Consider the following 13,306-nt stretch of genomic DNA (forward strand, 5'->3'; position numbering starts at 1 on the left):
GAAGGAAGGCACACTAAAAAGGACCACCATCAGGGCCAAACTGTTCTAGGGGCAAAAGATCAACAAAAGCCATGATGTTTATCTCGAGGACCTGGCCATCAGCACAAGCAAGAACGCATGCACACACTTGCTTGGCTGCCACCCCAGGAGAAAGGTTGGCGCTGCTTCTCAGCGGCCTGGCCCCCCCCCCCCCCCCCGCCAGGAGTGTGCAGGGAGGAAGCGCTCACATGGCACAGTTGAGGGAGGATGGCAAACCTAAGAACCAGTCTGTTTTCTGAAGGGCACTGCAAGGACTGTCACTGAATATCTCTATGAAGTTTAAAGAATCAGAACAAAAGTTTTCACAACAAAATAGAGATTTCTGTTTTCAAATCATGACTCTTTCCAATGCAGTTGGAAATTTTACTCTATACCAAAAGCAAGGAAAATTGTTACATAGGGATTCAAGAGAAAATATTTGAGTGTTAATTAAAAATACAGCCAATCTAGCCAATCCTTCATACCACAGACAGCAAGGGTAAAGACTTCTCTTTATATGGCTGCTTGTGGTTTTCTGGGGCCAATCCTTCCTAGGCCCCTCCCGACTTCCCTCATTGCTATATTCTCGTTGCCCCGCCCTAAAGGCCTGCATGGGATCTCAGGGTGCCAATGCCCATCCTGCTCCCCACTCCCTCAGGGCCTCTTCTCACACCAAAGTCAAGGGAACATACCAGAAACTCCAGTCTGACCTCTCGCCCTGCTTACAACACCCAAGGCCTCCCGCTGCCCAGGAGGAATCACATGTGCCCCGCCCCTGCCTGGTCCTCTCCTCTCCCCTCAACCCACCCACATTGCTTCTCTTCCCGGGGCTCCTGTCCGCTTCTCCACAAGTCGCTGACTCCTAGCCTCAAAGCCCACTGCCACGGATGGACCTCTCTGTGGAGCCCTCTGGGCCACACAGCCCTGTCACTCACACTGCCTACGTGGCCATGCATTTTCAAAGAACAATGTAGGCACTTGATAAATATAACTATTTTTAATGAACAGTAAACCAAGAAGAGGCAGGAGAAGGGAGGTTAAGCCATTAGAGCCATGTTCTGAAAGATCATCCTGACAATGGGAGACAGGGTACTCAGACCCCAAGAGAAGAGCAAGGAGGGGCCATGCGGACGCAGGAGCTGGCAGCCCCAGGCGCACCCCAGCCTCCACGTTCCCACATGTGACGTGCTGGAGCATGTGCCCCCTCCCTGCCTTGGTCACCCAGGCCGTAGGGCTGCTGCGAGGAGGAAGGAGGCAGTAACGGAAACGCACCGGGGCAAGGCCTCGCCAGGGAGCAGAGGGGTATGCACAGGAAGGAAGGCGCCACCTCCAGCCACCCAGCTGAAAGGCACACCTGAGTCAGGAAGATGCCCTTGAGGCAGAGGAGGGGGAGACCCCAGAGAGCTCACAGATGGACCATCAGCACCACAGGACAACTGACCCCCCCAGTAAATGATGCTAAGAGTGGAGGGACGTGCACTACTGGAATTACAAACATGAATAATTTGCATGACAAAATTATTTTAAACTCTAGTAGATCACAGAGAATAATCGTGTAGGTTTGGATCTTAGCTCACTGTTTTTCTGTTTCTGCACAGGATTGTTTAACACTGTCTTTCATGGCAAGCCAAACATTTGACAATGTAACAAATTAGTAGATGCAGTGATAGGCTCTGACAAGTGCTACTGAGTAGAATTCCTTCCAAAGGTTGCAGCCAAAAGCAGAAACATGTGAGATTCATGTGAGCAAAGTGCCTCAATTAAAGTCCACTAGATCATCGTGTAATAAAAGGTGTGGTTTTAAAGCTTGACGGTGAAAAAAATGATTACAACCAGCACATCGCCAGTGCCGTGGATATGGCGTGACAGCCCCTTGTGGTGGAATCTGTATCAAAAGCAAATACACAGAGGACATGGATCATGGAACTTGCTTGTTTGTGATCCCGTCTGCATGGCCACCTCCATGGCCCTCCACATGCTCCTCTGCAACTCCTTTCACTCTGAGGCCCCGCAGCAGCAGGGAAGGGCACAACCAGGATACCAGTGGTCCTGCAGGTGGCAGGCTGGCCAGGGCCAAACCCAGAAATACTGGCTCCCAGCGCTGTACGTGGGGACAGAGGAGCTGGCTAAGGCGAGGCCAGCAACGCAGGTGGCTGCGCCCAGGGTCCCCATGAGGCTAGCTGTCACAGCACATTCGTCCACAGAGGGAAATGAATTTCTCCAGCCACACCTGGCAGCAGCAGACCCAGTTGGAGGATGCTGCAGTTGGGTATGACAAGGAGCAAGGAGACAGAGTGGGGAGGTTAAAGGTGATGAGACAACGGCCAGTACTGTCACCAAAGCTGGAGAATGGCCACAGCAGCACAGGTTCCAGGGTCAGGGTGAGTGGGCATGCTGGCAACAACAGGTGGCCATGTGGAGTGGACTGCAGGGCTGGGCCAGGGAATGGGGACCTCTACACCAAGCTGTCCCATCTTCCAGGATGAGGCAGGGTAGGGAGCAGAAGAAAACCCAGTTGTTGGGCACCAGAGCCCACACAAATGAGTGTCAGAGAAAGACAGCCCTCACTCCTGGGCTGCAGCCCAGGCACAGTAAGGATACAGGTGTGTACAGGTAGCACAGGGTGCTTGGCCCTCAGGCACAGTACAAAGGACTGGCAGGTGACCATGGTAGGCAGCAGAGAGCCGGGGAGTGGGAGGCAGCCAAGGCTGGCTGTGTTGGGTGGGACAGAGGAGCATCAGGGAGAGGCCTCAAGGTTGTGGTTGAGTGTGTACCTAAAGACATGCCTGTGTTGGTGAAAGCCAGGCTCTCAGCTGGGCACTGAGCTTGGTGCTGGTGGACAGTTGCCCTGCTCATTCTCAGGCTCCGTCTATGACAGGCAACGTCGCCTCCACTTCACAGAAGACATGGTCCAATGGTGTGGTCCACGCCATGGCAGAATCCTAAAGGAATCAGCTTGGGCTGCCCTCTCTGAGTTGGCAAGGCTGCCGGAGGGAGAGCTGTTGGCAAGACCACAGCTACGAGCACTTGCTGCAACTGTAAGGATCTCTGCCTCGGCATAGTGGTATTGCTTTTACTCTCTCTTTTGATGTTTTGGTCAGCGTGGCAGTTTCCTGAGTTTCCAAAAGATGCAGAAAATGACACACAAACAGTTGTTGTCAGAAAATTAGACAGTCCCACCAAAGATCCGGGAAGACTGAACAATTCCAAATTGTCCCTTTTGAGTCAATTAATTACGCCAATGGATGTTTCAAAAACATCGGTCACGATTAATCATGAGCAATTGCCTTTACCAGAGAAATTAATAAATAAAAGAAGTCCCCATCCTCTTCCCACCATCTGGGTAAATGGTTACATGGGGTATAATATGGGAAAGGGAAAAATATGGTACCCTCCCAGGGGATGTCTAAAGCATGATCTAAGTTGGCAAACATCATTTACTGGAGATTATATTAATGGCAAGAGAATGATTGGCATTAATGAGAAATTATATGATTGGGACAAATTAAGTATATGGAAATGAAACTGTAGAACCCCCTTTACTTGGTGGTGTCCAGTTTTAATAAATCATTAAAAATCAGGTATTGGGATAAAAATATATTCTGTAAAATTATTAAACCTGCAGAATTAGATCTTAGAAGAATAAGAGAGTACACCTAGTTTTGTGAGGGATGGTGCTGTGCACAAGGACACTTTAACATTTAGATCAAGATTACAGGGCCACAGCCAATGCATAACCTCAAAATGTGCATGATAATGCTGCTCAGATATCCATTGTTCCTTTTCATTCCATTAGAACGTAAGATCATTAGACCCCCCATTAGAATTTAAATGTTAGCATTGTTCCTTTTAGCAAATTTGTACTTACAGTTAGCAGTAGACATAGGTCATATGATAGTACTGTCTATCACTTTGTAACGGCAATAGCCCCACCCTGTTAATAGGGTAGATATTAACCACAGCTTGCCAACAGGAAAAGGTCACAGGTTAACTTCAAGACAATGAGAAGATGGTCCCGATCTGATAAGCTGATACCAAAAGGAGGAAGCATGAGCTAATCACCTGAGACGTGCTGAGGAAGGGAAAAAACTGGCTGACCACCAAAAAAGTTTCCCCCATGCTTTTCGAATTATTGACTCAAGCTTGCTGATGTAATAAAAATAGTACCCAAAGCCCCCCTACAGAGCTGTAAAATTAAATAAAAGGCATTGTCTCATGCTCTACTGGGCTCCAGCTGCAACACGCTGACAGCTCGCAGAGAGAGAACGTGCATATTGATGCACTGAGGTCTCCGTCTGTGTTTGTTATTTTTGCTGAACCTCTTCATCCCTTTTTCAAGGGCCCCCAACTCGACTGGAGCTGTTCTCCGGCAGTCCAAGGTCATCCTGGGAAGTGCTCTGTCAGGCTCAGAGCCTGCCAGCTGGCTCCTACATCCTGCTCTGAATCACACTCAGAGGCAGCCTCAACCTGATATCTGTGTGTGGACCTGCCAGGAACTTCTGGTGTGGCCCAGAGTTTGAAACTTCTGACAGTACCCTATATATACCATGTTTTTCCTGATATATACACACCTATGATAAAGTTTAATTTATAAATTAGGCACAGAAAAAGATTAACAACAGTAATTAATAATAAAATAGAACTATTATAACAACATACTGTAATAAAAGTTATGTGAATGTAGTCTCTAAATATCTGATTGTACTGTACCTTGGGTAACTGAAAGCATGAAAAGTGAAACCATGGAAAAGGAACGGACTACTGTACTTACTAATTTGATACCTTGTTACTGTAATATATTTTCAAATCTTGAGAGAAGCATATGAATATTACAGAGAGTGTCCACATACCCTTTACCTAGCTTCTCCAACTGCTCACATTTCGGCCCACTTGGGGGCAGGCATGCACTCATTGTCTCTACAAATCCAAACCATCTGAGAGTGGCCAGGAAACACTACGCTCCTTCATCCCACATACTGTGGTGTTTTCCTAAAAACGACGACATCCAGATAACCACAGAACAATTATCAAAATCAGAACACTAACACTGATACGATACTATTACCTAATACCCTGACCCATTCCCCATGCCCTCCTGCTAGCCACATTCTAAATTAATTGATTAAGCCCACACACTTTAACCTTTCATAAGACAACAGAAGAGGCCAATCTAGTTCAATGAAATTAGAAATGCTGTTATAAACTATGCCTCTATTCTAAGAAGTCCAGGAAAATGAATTCCATGTGAAGTCAAATCCCATACAAAGTGTTTTTTTAAGATAAAAGAAAATAACATATTTCAAGATAGCTAGAAAAGAGGATATTGAACGTTACAACCACAAAGTAATAATAAATGTTTAGGTGATAGGACTGCTAACTATTCTCTTTAGATCATTATACAATATATGCATGTATCAAAACAACAAATTTTACCCAATAAACATGTACAATGGAAAAAAATTTTTTAAGAAAAGAAAATAAAGTTTTTTGTATAAAAAGAAAATAAGAAAATATAATTCCTCTGACAATAAACACACACTACAAAGACATGATAACAAAAAATATAATCTAGTATATTTAAATTGTTTAAAAGACACTGAGATGATTCAAGAGATGAAAAAAAATAAATCAGAACTAGAAAAAACTCAAAAATAAGGTCATAGAACATGGGAAAGAATTGGGCATAAAAGAGAAATATTTGAAAAGTAAAGATGAAATTAGAAGAAACAAAAGACCGAATAAACACAACAGGCAAAAAACACAAAACTTTTAAAAATCAAAAAGAAAACAAAGCAATGAGAAAAACTCAAGAAAAGTGTTACATACAGAAAACCTGCAAAGAAGCAGCGCAGCAGAGAGGAGGCCACAGCAAAGACAGCAAACCGCCATGCCACCACTCACAAAGCTCCTCTCACACTAAAGAAAATGCTGGAACTAAAGCACCATTGGAGTCAATGTGCTAACATTTCATTTATGGTTGTAATTTGTTTTCAGAGTGTTCAGTTACCTATAGATTTTTTTAAAGATTACACAATTTTTATATAACAATATTGCTGAGATCTTAAAGTGATTTTGGGAACTTCTGGCTTTTTCCTGTACTCTGAAACAGTTTACAGACCTTACAAACAGTATTTCCTTTAGGACGTGTTGGAATGTTCCTGTGGAGCCGTTTGTCCAGCAGCATGTGATGCAGATCTGTGAGTGCTCTTTCAGTTGCTTCCATAGCTATGGGTCCATTCAGACTTTCTACATCATATTGAGGCAGTTTTGCTGACTTAATTTTTCCAGAAAATCATTCATTTCATATAGATTTTCAAATTTCTTTGCACAGAAGCTGGAAATAGCAGTCTCTTAAAGTTTTAATAGCTCCGATCTGCAGTTACTTCTACTTTCTGGTTCCCCACATTTTAAAGTTTTGCCTTCTTACCCTCTTAATCAAAGTGGCTGACAGTTTAAGCATTCTACTGATCCTTCTTCAGAATTTATTGCACCAAGCAACAAATTTTCATGTTCCACTGTATTCATCTCTACTTTTATCTTCATGTACTTTCCCTACTTAGTCTTAAATTATTCTGTAATTCTTTCTCTAACATTTACAGTCGTATGGCTAGTTCATTTATTTTAAATGTTTCTGGTTTTCCAACATTTTCTTCTGAGAACTCCTTTGGCAGTGTCCCTCATGCTCTGACATGAAAGGCTCTCTCATTTTCATTACTTCCTAAACAGTTTATGCTTTATTTAAAACACTCCAAAGTTTCCAAGCATATAATGAGGTCTGAATTATTTTTGGCTTCTCTTTTGTGGTTATTTTCCATTTTTACAGCACTTTATGATTTCTACTTTTAAAAATTAGAATTTTCTTTAAGATCAAACACATGGTAGATATACTTGTGAATGGTCTTGGTGTGTTTCAATAAAAAGAAAGAAGAGAAGGGCACTGTGTTGAGGATGGAGTTTGATGAGAATGCACTATTCAATCCTTCATAACCACAGGGATTGTTTTTGCCACCTTGATTTGTCAGTTGAAGTTTCCCACTGTGGTACTGGAGTGTCCATCTCCATTCTTAGAAATTCTTCCTGCATAAATTTTACAGCTATGTTAACTATGCACATGAAAGTTCATGATGATCCTGTCTTCTTAGAGGATTATAACTTACCAAAAGGAAGTATCTTTGTCCCACTTGATGCCTTTCATCTTTTTCTTGAAAATAACATTGCTAGGCCTGCTTTCTGGTGATTAGTATTTGCTTAGTGCCCTTCCCATTAACAATTTTTTTGTTTCTGGATCATTTTAAGACAATCCAAGATCTGCCTTTTAATAGACAAATTTAACCTATATGTTTGAACTAATGTCAATATAGTGTCACATCTTATATATTTTCTACAATTTTTAATTTTTTCCCTTCTTCTATACCTTTGGGTGAATTGAGCAGATTGTCTTTGTTCCATAGTTTTTCCTCTATAAGATTAAAGAGACATACTCTGTGCCTATTCCTCTGGTGGTTCCTTATAAATCATTACTACATGTAAATGCACATTTCTATATTATAGGCTCAAGTAGAATAGATTCCTCCTGAAAAGATCTGAAGCTTAGTAAACTTTCATTTTTCTCCTACTCATCACTATATAAATATGTATTTATGAGGTTTCATTTCAAATATTACTTTAATCTGCACACCAATCTGTGTCAACAACTGTTTAGACTAATACATGTTGTACTGGATGCTGTCCTCAACATTATTTGTGATATCAAAAATCACCCTCTTTTATACACAGTTGTCTTTTTTTTCCCTCATGTTGTCAGAGTATCAGGGATGAGGCTGAGAACCTCCAAGTCCTTCACTATTAGGACACATTTCCTTTGCCCTTCAGTTTGAATTTTACTCTGGCTGTGTTTACAATTCCAGGTTTGGAATCATTTTCCCCCAAGTACTTTGAAGATACTGTTCCAGTTAGATCTACAATACAATTTGTCATTGGAAAGTCTAATACCCAGACATTTGAAGAAGCTGACTCCCACCTGCATCTCCTCCTGAACACTTCCGGAGTTTTCTCTTTGTCAACAGTGTCCTGAAACTCGTCCTAGTGTGTCCCGGTACTCGTGTCTTCTCCCCCAGTTCAACACTGGTCAGTTCTCTGATGCATTTCATGCCTCTGGGAAATGTTTCTGTAGTACATTTTCATTGTTCTTCCCCTCAATCTTCTCTGTTCTGTCCTTTCAGACTCCTACTCAACAGAATATGGAGCTTCTCAAAATCACTTTCAGTCTCAGCTTTTTCTCTCACTCTCTCCACCTATCAGTTCTCTAGGTCTGCATTCTAGAATAGTCCTCAGTCCTCTAAGACTGCATTCTGGAATAGTCCTCAGTCCTTTAAGTCTACATTCTGGAATAGCTCTTGGTCCTCTCTGTATCTGGAACAGCTCTTGGTCTTCTTGGTCTTCATCTGGAATAGTTCTTGGTCCTCTCAGTCTGCATCTGGAATAGCTCTCAGTCCTCTCAGTCTGCATTCTGCAATAGCTCTTGGTCCTCCAGGTCTGCCTCTGGAATAACTCTCGGTCCTCTCTGTCTGCAATTGGAATAGCTCTCAGTCCTCTCTGCATTCTGGAATAGCCCTCAGTCTTCCAGGTTTGTGTTCTGAAATACTATCGGTCCTCTAAGTCTGCATTTCTGGAATAGCTCTTGGTCCTCTCTGTCTGCATTCTAGAATAGCCCTCAGTCTTCTATGTCTGTGTTCTGGAATAGCTCTTGGTCCTCTCTGTCTGCATTTAGAATAGCTCTAAGTCTTTTCTGTCTGTATCTGGAATAGCTCTCAGTCCTCTTAGTCTGTGTTCTGGAATAGCTCTTGGTCCCTAGGTCTGCATCCAGAATAGCTCAGTCCTCTTGGGCTGCATTTTGGAACAGCTCTTGGTCTTCTCTGTCTACATTCTGGAATAGCCCTTAGCCTTCTCTGTCTCCATCTGGAATAGCTCTTGATCCTCTCTGCCTGCATGTGGAACAGCTCTTGGTCCCCTCTGTTTGCATTCTGGAATAGCTCTATGTTCTGGAATAGCTCTTGATTCTGTCTGTCTGTATCTTGAATAGCCCTCGGTCCTCTCTGTTTGCATCTGGAATAGTTCTTGGTCCTGTAGTCTACATCTAAAATAGCTCTCATTCTTCTCAGTCTGCATTCTGGATCCACTCTGAGTTTCTAGGTCTGAATTCTGTAATACCATTCAATTCTGTAGGTCTCCATTCTGAAACAGTCCTTGGCTTATTTATCTAATTATTGATTCCTTCTTTATTTTTGCCCATTTTGTGACTCAAGCCATCCTGGCTGTTCCATTTTGACTAACTTTTACTTTCCAAAATCTTTGGTAGTTTCTTTTCAAGAAGCAATGCTTTCTTTTATCTGAGTCATCTCATTGTGCTTTTAAATCTGTCCCTGATACTCTTTTTGTTGTGTGTGGTGCCTCTTTCTCCTGTGTTGGATTTCCTTAGACGTGTGACAGCTCTTGGCTGTGTCCAGGGTTTTGCTTTGACAGGCTTCATTTGTTTCTCCTGGACCCTATTTCTGTGTATCTGGTGTGCCTCTGGTATTGCAGGGGAGAAGGGATTGGTGTCTCTGGACTGCATATTCCAGGATTTCATCTTCTGGAAGTAGCTCCCTGTCCCTTTCATGTTCTGGAAGTAGTGTTCAGGTGATAGCTGGCCTGAACACTCTTCCTGACTGCCATGTTCAGGAGCCCACACTCTACATCCTTGGCGTGAGCTGGTGGCACATGTCACTGCAGCTGCCACGCAGCACTGTGGCAGGTGGGAGGGGCTGTCTGACATGGCTCCTCTGAATAAACATTGCCAGTCAATCCTCTCCAGCTCCTTGAGTCCACTGGTCCTAAGCTGAGTGTCCTAATTCTCATTCTTATCTGCATTAGGCCTCTCCGCATGTCTTCTGTGATATTTGATCCCACAAACATTATCTGCTTCTATCTCTTAATAATTAATCAAAACGTCTGGTCTTCTGACTACAGTTATCCCTGCCTCCTAGAACATCGTGAATTTCTGTCGTTGCTATTTTAAAATATCTGTATTTTCCAGGGATATCTTTTTCAGGGTGGCAACAGATAAAAGTTCTCAGGTAATCATCCTGTTACAATCACTACAAGGTTGATTTGTACTGTCCTTTTTTAAAAAAAGAAAACCCAACATAGGTTTTCTTTTCATAGACAGTCCAACAGATGGAAACACTCTCTTTAAAGTTCTGGTTGATAAGATTAATCTCAAGAGCAATGGCCTGGAGCCTCCTGCATGGTCTCCACCTGCTTCCCTGCCTGGCCTTGGGGAGGGTGGCCCCACAGAGGCATGGGCCAGGTGGGCTCAAGGACAACTTGCCTGAGGTCCTGGACAGAAAGGAGAAGCAAACTCACACTTAAATGACTAAGGCAAGGAAAGGCTCTCAGCCCAACAGTGGGCACTGCCCCCAGCTGGCAGCTGGGCACAGGCCCATCTCCTACATGCAGCTCAGGGCCCGGAGATGAACTGCATACTCGCTTTCAGGAGCAGAACCTAACCATGTAGTCACTTTGTATTTATTTAAGACTTACCCTGCAATTTCTCTGTTGTCTGTAATTACCCCGTGCCACTACATAACACTTGCTGTATAGTTAAATTGTTGGCAGTTGCCATGGAAACCAAGTATTGTTCTCTAACTTGAAAAGGTAGTTGTATTTTTAAAAAAATTTCCTAGATGCATTCTACTTTGAAAGAGATTAACTTACGACTACCACCTATTGGAAAAGAAAGTCAAGTATGACCATCTGCCCTTTTCTGCTGTCCCAGTGCCTCCCTCTGCAGCTTCTGTCCTGTCCCTCTGCCCAGATCACACCATGGAGTCACTGTCATGTCCTCTTTGCATTCATTCAGCTCCCTTTACCCTCACTTGCGTGCTCATCCTTGCTTGGCAAAAGCCACAACTCTATTAAAATGTCACTCTCTGCCAATTCCACAGCCAGATCCACACAGCTGCGCATAATTGGAGGAAAACACAAACTACACAGTGCATACCATGGACCACATGCAGGTCACACATGCACACCAGTAATCACAACCCACCTCCCTAGTCTGGTCATGTTCCCAAATCTTCCAAATTTTCCTGCACAAGACGTAAGTGGGACCATATGAAATTGCCTTTTATTATATGTCAAGAACAGGTGAATAGGTATATTTCATACCGATTCCTCTGCCTTCAAACCTTCCCATTCGCATGCCGGGATGATGACCAATGGGGCCCTCAGAGAAGGACGGACTCCACCATATCCACCCCTCTACTGCCACTTGACACTGGCTTTGGCGGGCCAGCCTGCTCCTCACTGAGCCTGTCCCCTCCCATGCACCCCAAGGTTCACCCAGCTGTTCTCTCATCCTCTCTGGAAGCTCTGCTGATTCCTGACACCTGCCCAGAAACAAGCTGCTACATCTCCCACTTTCACGTAAAACTCTTGGCTTCCTCCTCCCTTATTGCTCTCTTTCCTTTTAGTAAAACTCATCAAAACTTTATCCTTGCTGTTCCAGTTCCGCTGTTTCCCTTCTCTCTTAGGTGTACCCCACTTTTGCTTTTGTTCCCTGCCAAATCCCAAACCACTCAAGATCGCCCATGACCTGCGTGAACTCCCATAGTTACCTCCTGGCTCTTCCCTTAGCCAGCCCATCAGCTCCTGAACAAGGCTCTCCAGACTCAGCTCTGGCATCTCTTGGGCTCCCCTGGTCCCTCACTGGTCACTCTGGCCCAGACCCTGCTTGTTCCTCTGCTTCATCCCAGCCTGCCAAGGTTGGGGCACCCGGGCCCATTCCCAGTCCTCTTCTCTCCACTGACGCTCCCTTTATGGTTCATGCCATTTCCTGGCACAGAATGCCATGCATTTGCCAATCAGGCACAAGTACACATCTCCTTGATCCTCTCTCCTGGACTGTAGTCTCTTCTATGCAACTGTGTGCTCCCCAGCTCCACCCTGCTGGAGACAATGCTATCATTCCAGAACCTTCAGGCCCACAGCCTTGCCCTCATTCTTGCCTCCTCTGTCCCACCCGTCACTCCCACTCTGTTTGAAGGCCCTACCTTCCAAACATCCCCAAATCTAACCCTTTCATCACCTCTGCAGTGACCACCTGGTTCTAGTAACCATCACCTCTCACCTGGGTCCAGGCAGCACCTCCTAACTGGTCTCTACTTCTACCCTGGACCTCAAGAGTCGATTCTTTATCCGGAAGCCAGAGTGATTCTGTCAGAACCTAATTCAGCTGAGGTCTCTCCTCTGCTCAAACACAAAGCCATGGCTCCCACTCAGGGTGAAAGCTCTCAGGATACCACAGGGCCACAGCTGACCCAGCCCTCACCTCTCAGAACTCAGCCCCAAACACCCTCCCCTCGTTCATTTGCTCCAGCCACATGCCCCAGTGGTCCTTAAGGCCTTCAGTGCTGGCTATTCCCTGTGCCTGGACTGCTCCTCCTCCGTGGCTTACTCCCACACCTTTACTTAAACGTCACCTTCTCAATGAGGCCAACCCTGTTGAACCTGGCCAACCCTGTTACCCTGCCGAACACTGATAACCCCCAAGTACACATGTGCATGTACACACACACCCATGGGTACATGCATGCATACTTACTCACATCCACACGTATGTGTGCACACTCACACCACGCACATGTGCACACACATTGTGCAGTCACACCGTGCACACATGCACCCACACATGTGTGCACACTCACACTGCATACACACACATTCCTGACCTTTCTTGATGCCTCCTTTTTCTTGCTCTGCTGAGCTTGTCATTCATCATTTTCAGGTACGAAGTCCACCTTGGATGGCCATCTCTGGGGACAGACCAGCAGCGTGCTCACTGATGACCCCATTCTAAGTCCAGACCAGAGCCTGGCACAGAGCGAGCATTTGATCACTGCTGGCTGAATGAATCTGTTGAATCTGGATAGCAATTCAGTTCCTCCAGCCCCCTTTCAAATTATCCCCCAAATCAATTCTACTCTGAAATGTCTCATGACCCTCACTATGGTTGTGACCTGACGAGAATCGCCATATGGCTAGTAAAAGAGTTATTAAAATCCTGTGTAGTTGAAAAGTAACAGTCACCATAAGATCATATATTTAAGGAATAAAACTTTTTTTCTCACTTCCCTACAAATGGCTCTGTTAGAGGAAATAAACAGATTAGAAGCAGTCCGCATCCGAGAGGTCATCAGCACCACCTCTGTCAAGGGAGACCTCTGGACGGACCCACTGTGGAATGAGG

General features: G+C 44.6%; 1 protein-coding gene across 3 annotated transcripts in view; it reads right to left on the reverse strand.

Annotated features, from left to right (window-relative positions):
* PCBP3 (poly(rC) binding protein 3) overlaps positions 1 to 13,306 on the reverse strand; it is a 277,037-nt gene that overhangs the window by 121,289 nt on the left and 142,442 nt on the right. The gene's annotated exons all lie outside the window — the stretch shown is intronic.

Source organism: Cynocephalus volans, chromosome 1, assembly GCF_027409185.1.
Source record: "Cynocephalus volans isolate mCynVol1 chromosome 1, mCynVol1.pri, whole genome shotgun sequence".
Lineage (NCBI taxonomy): Eukaryota > Metazoa > Chordata > Mammalia > Dermoptera > Cynocephalidae > Cynocephalus > Cynocephalus volans.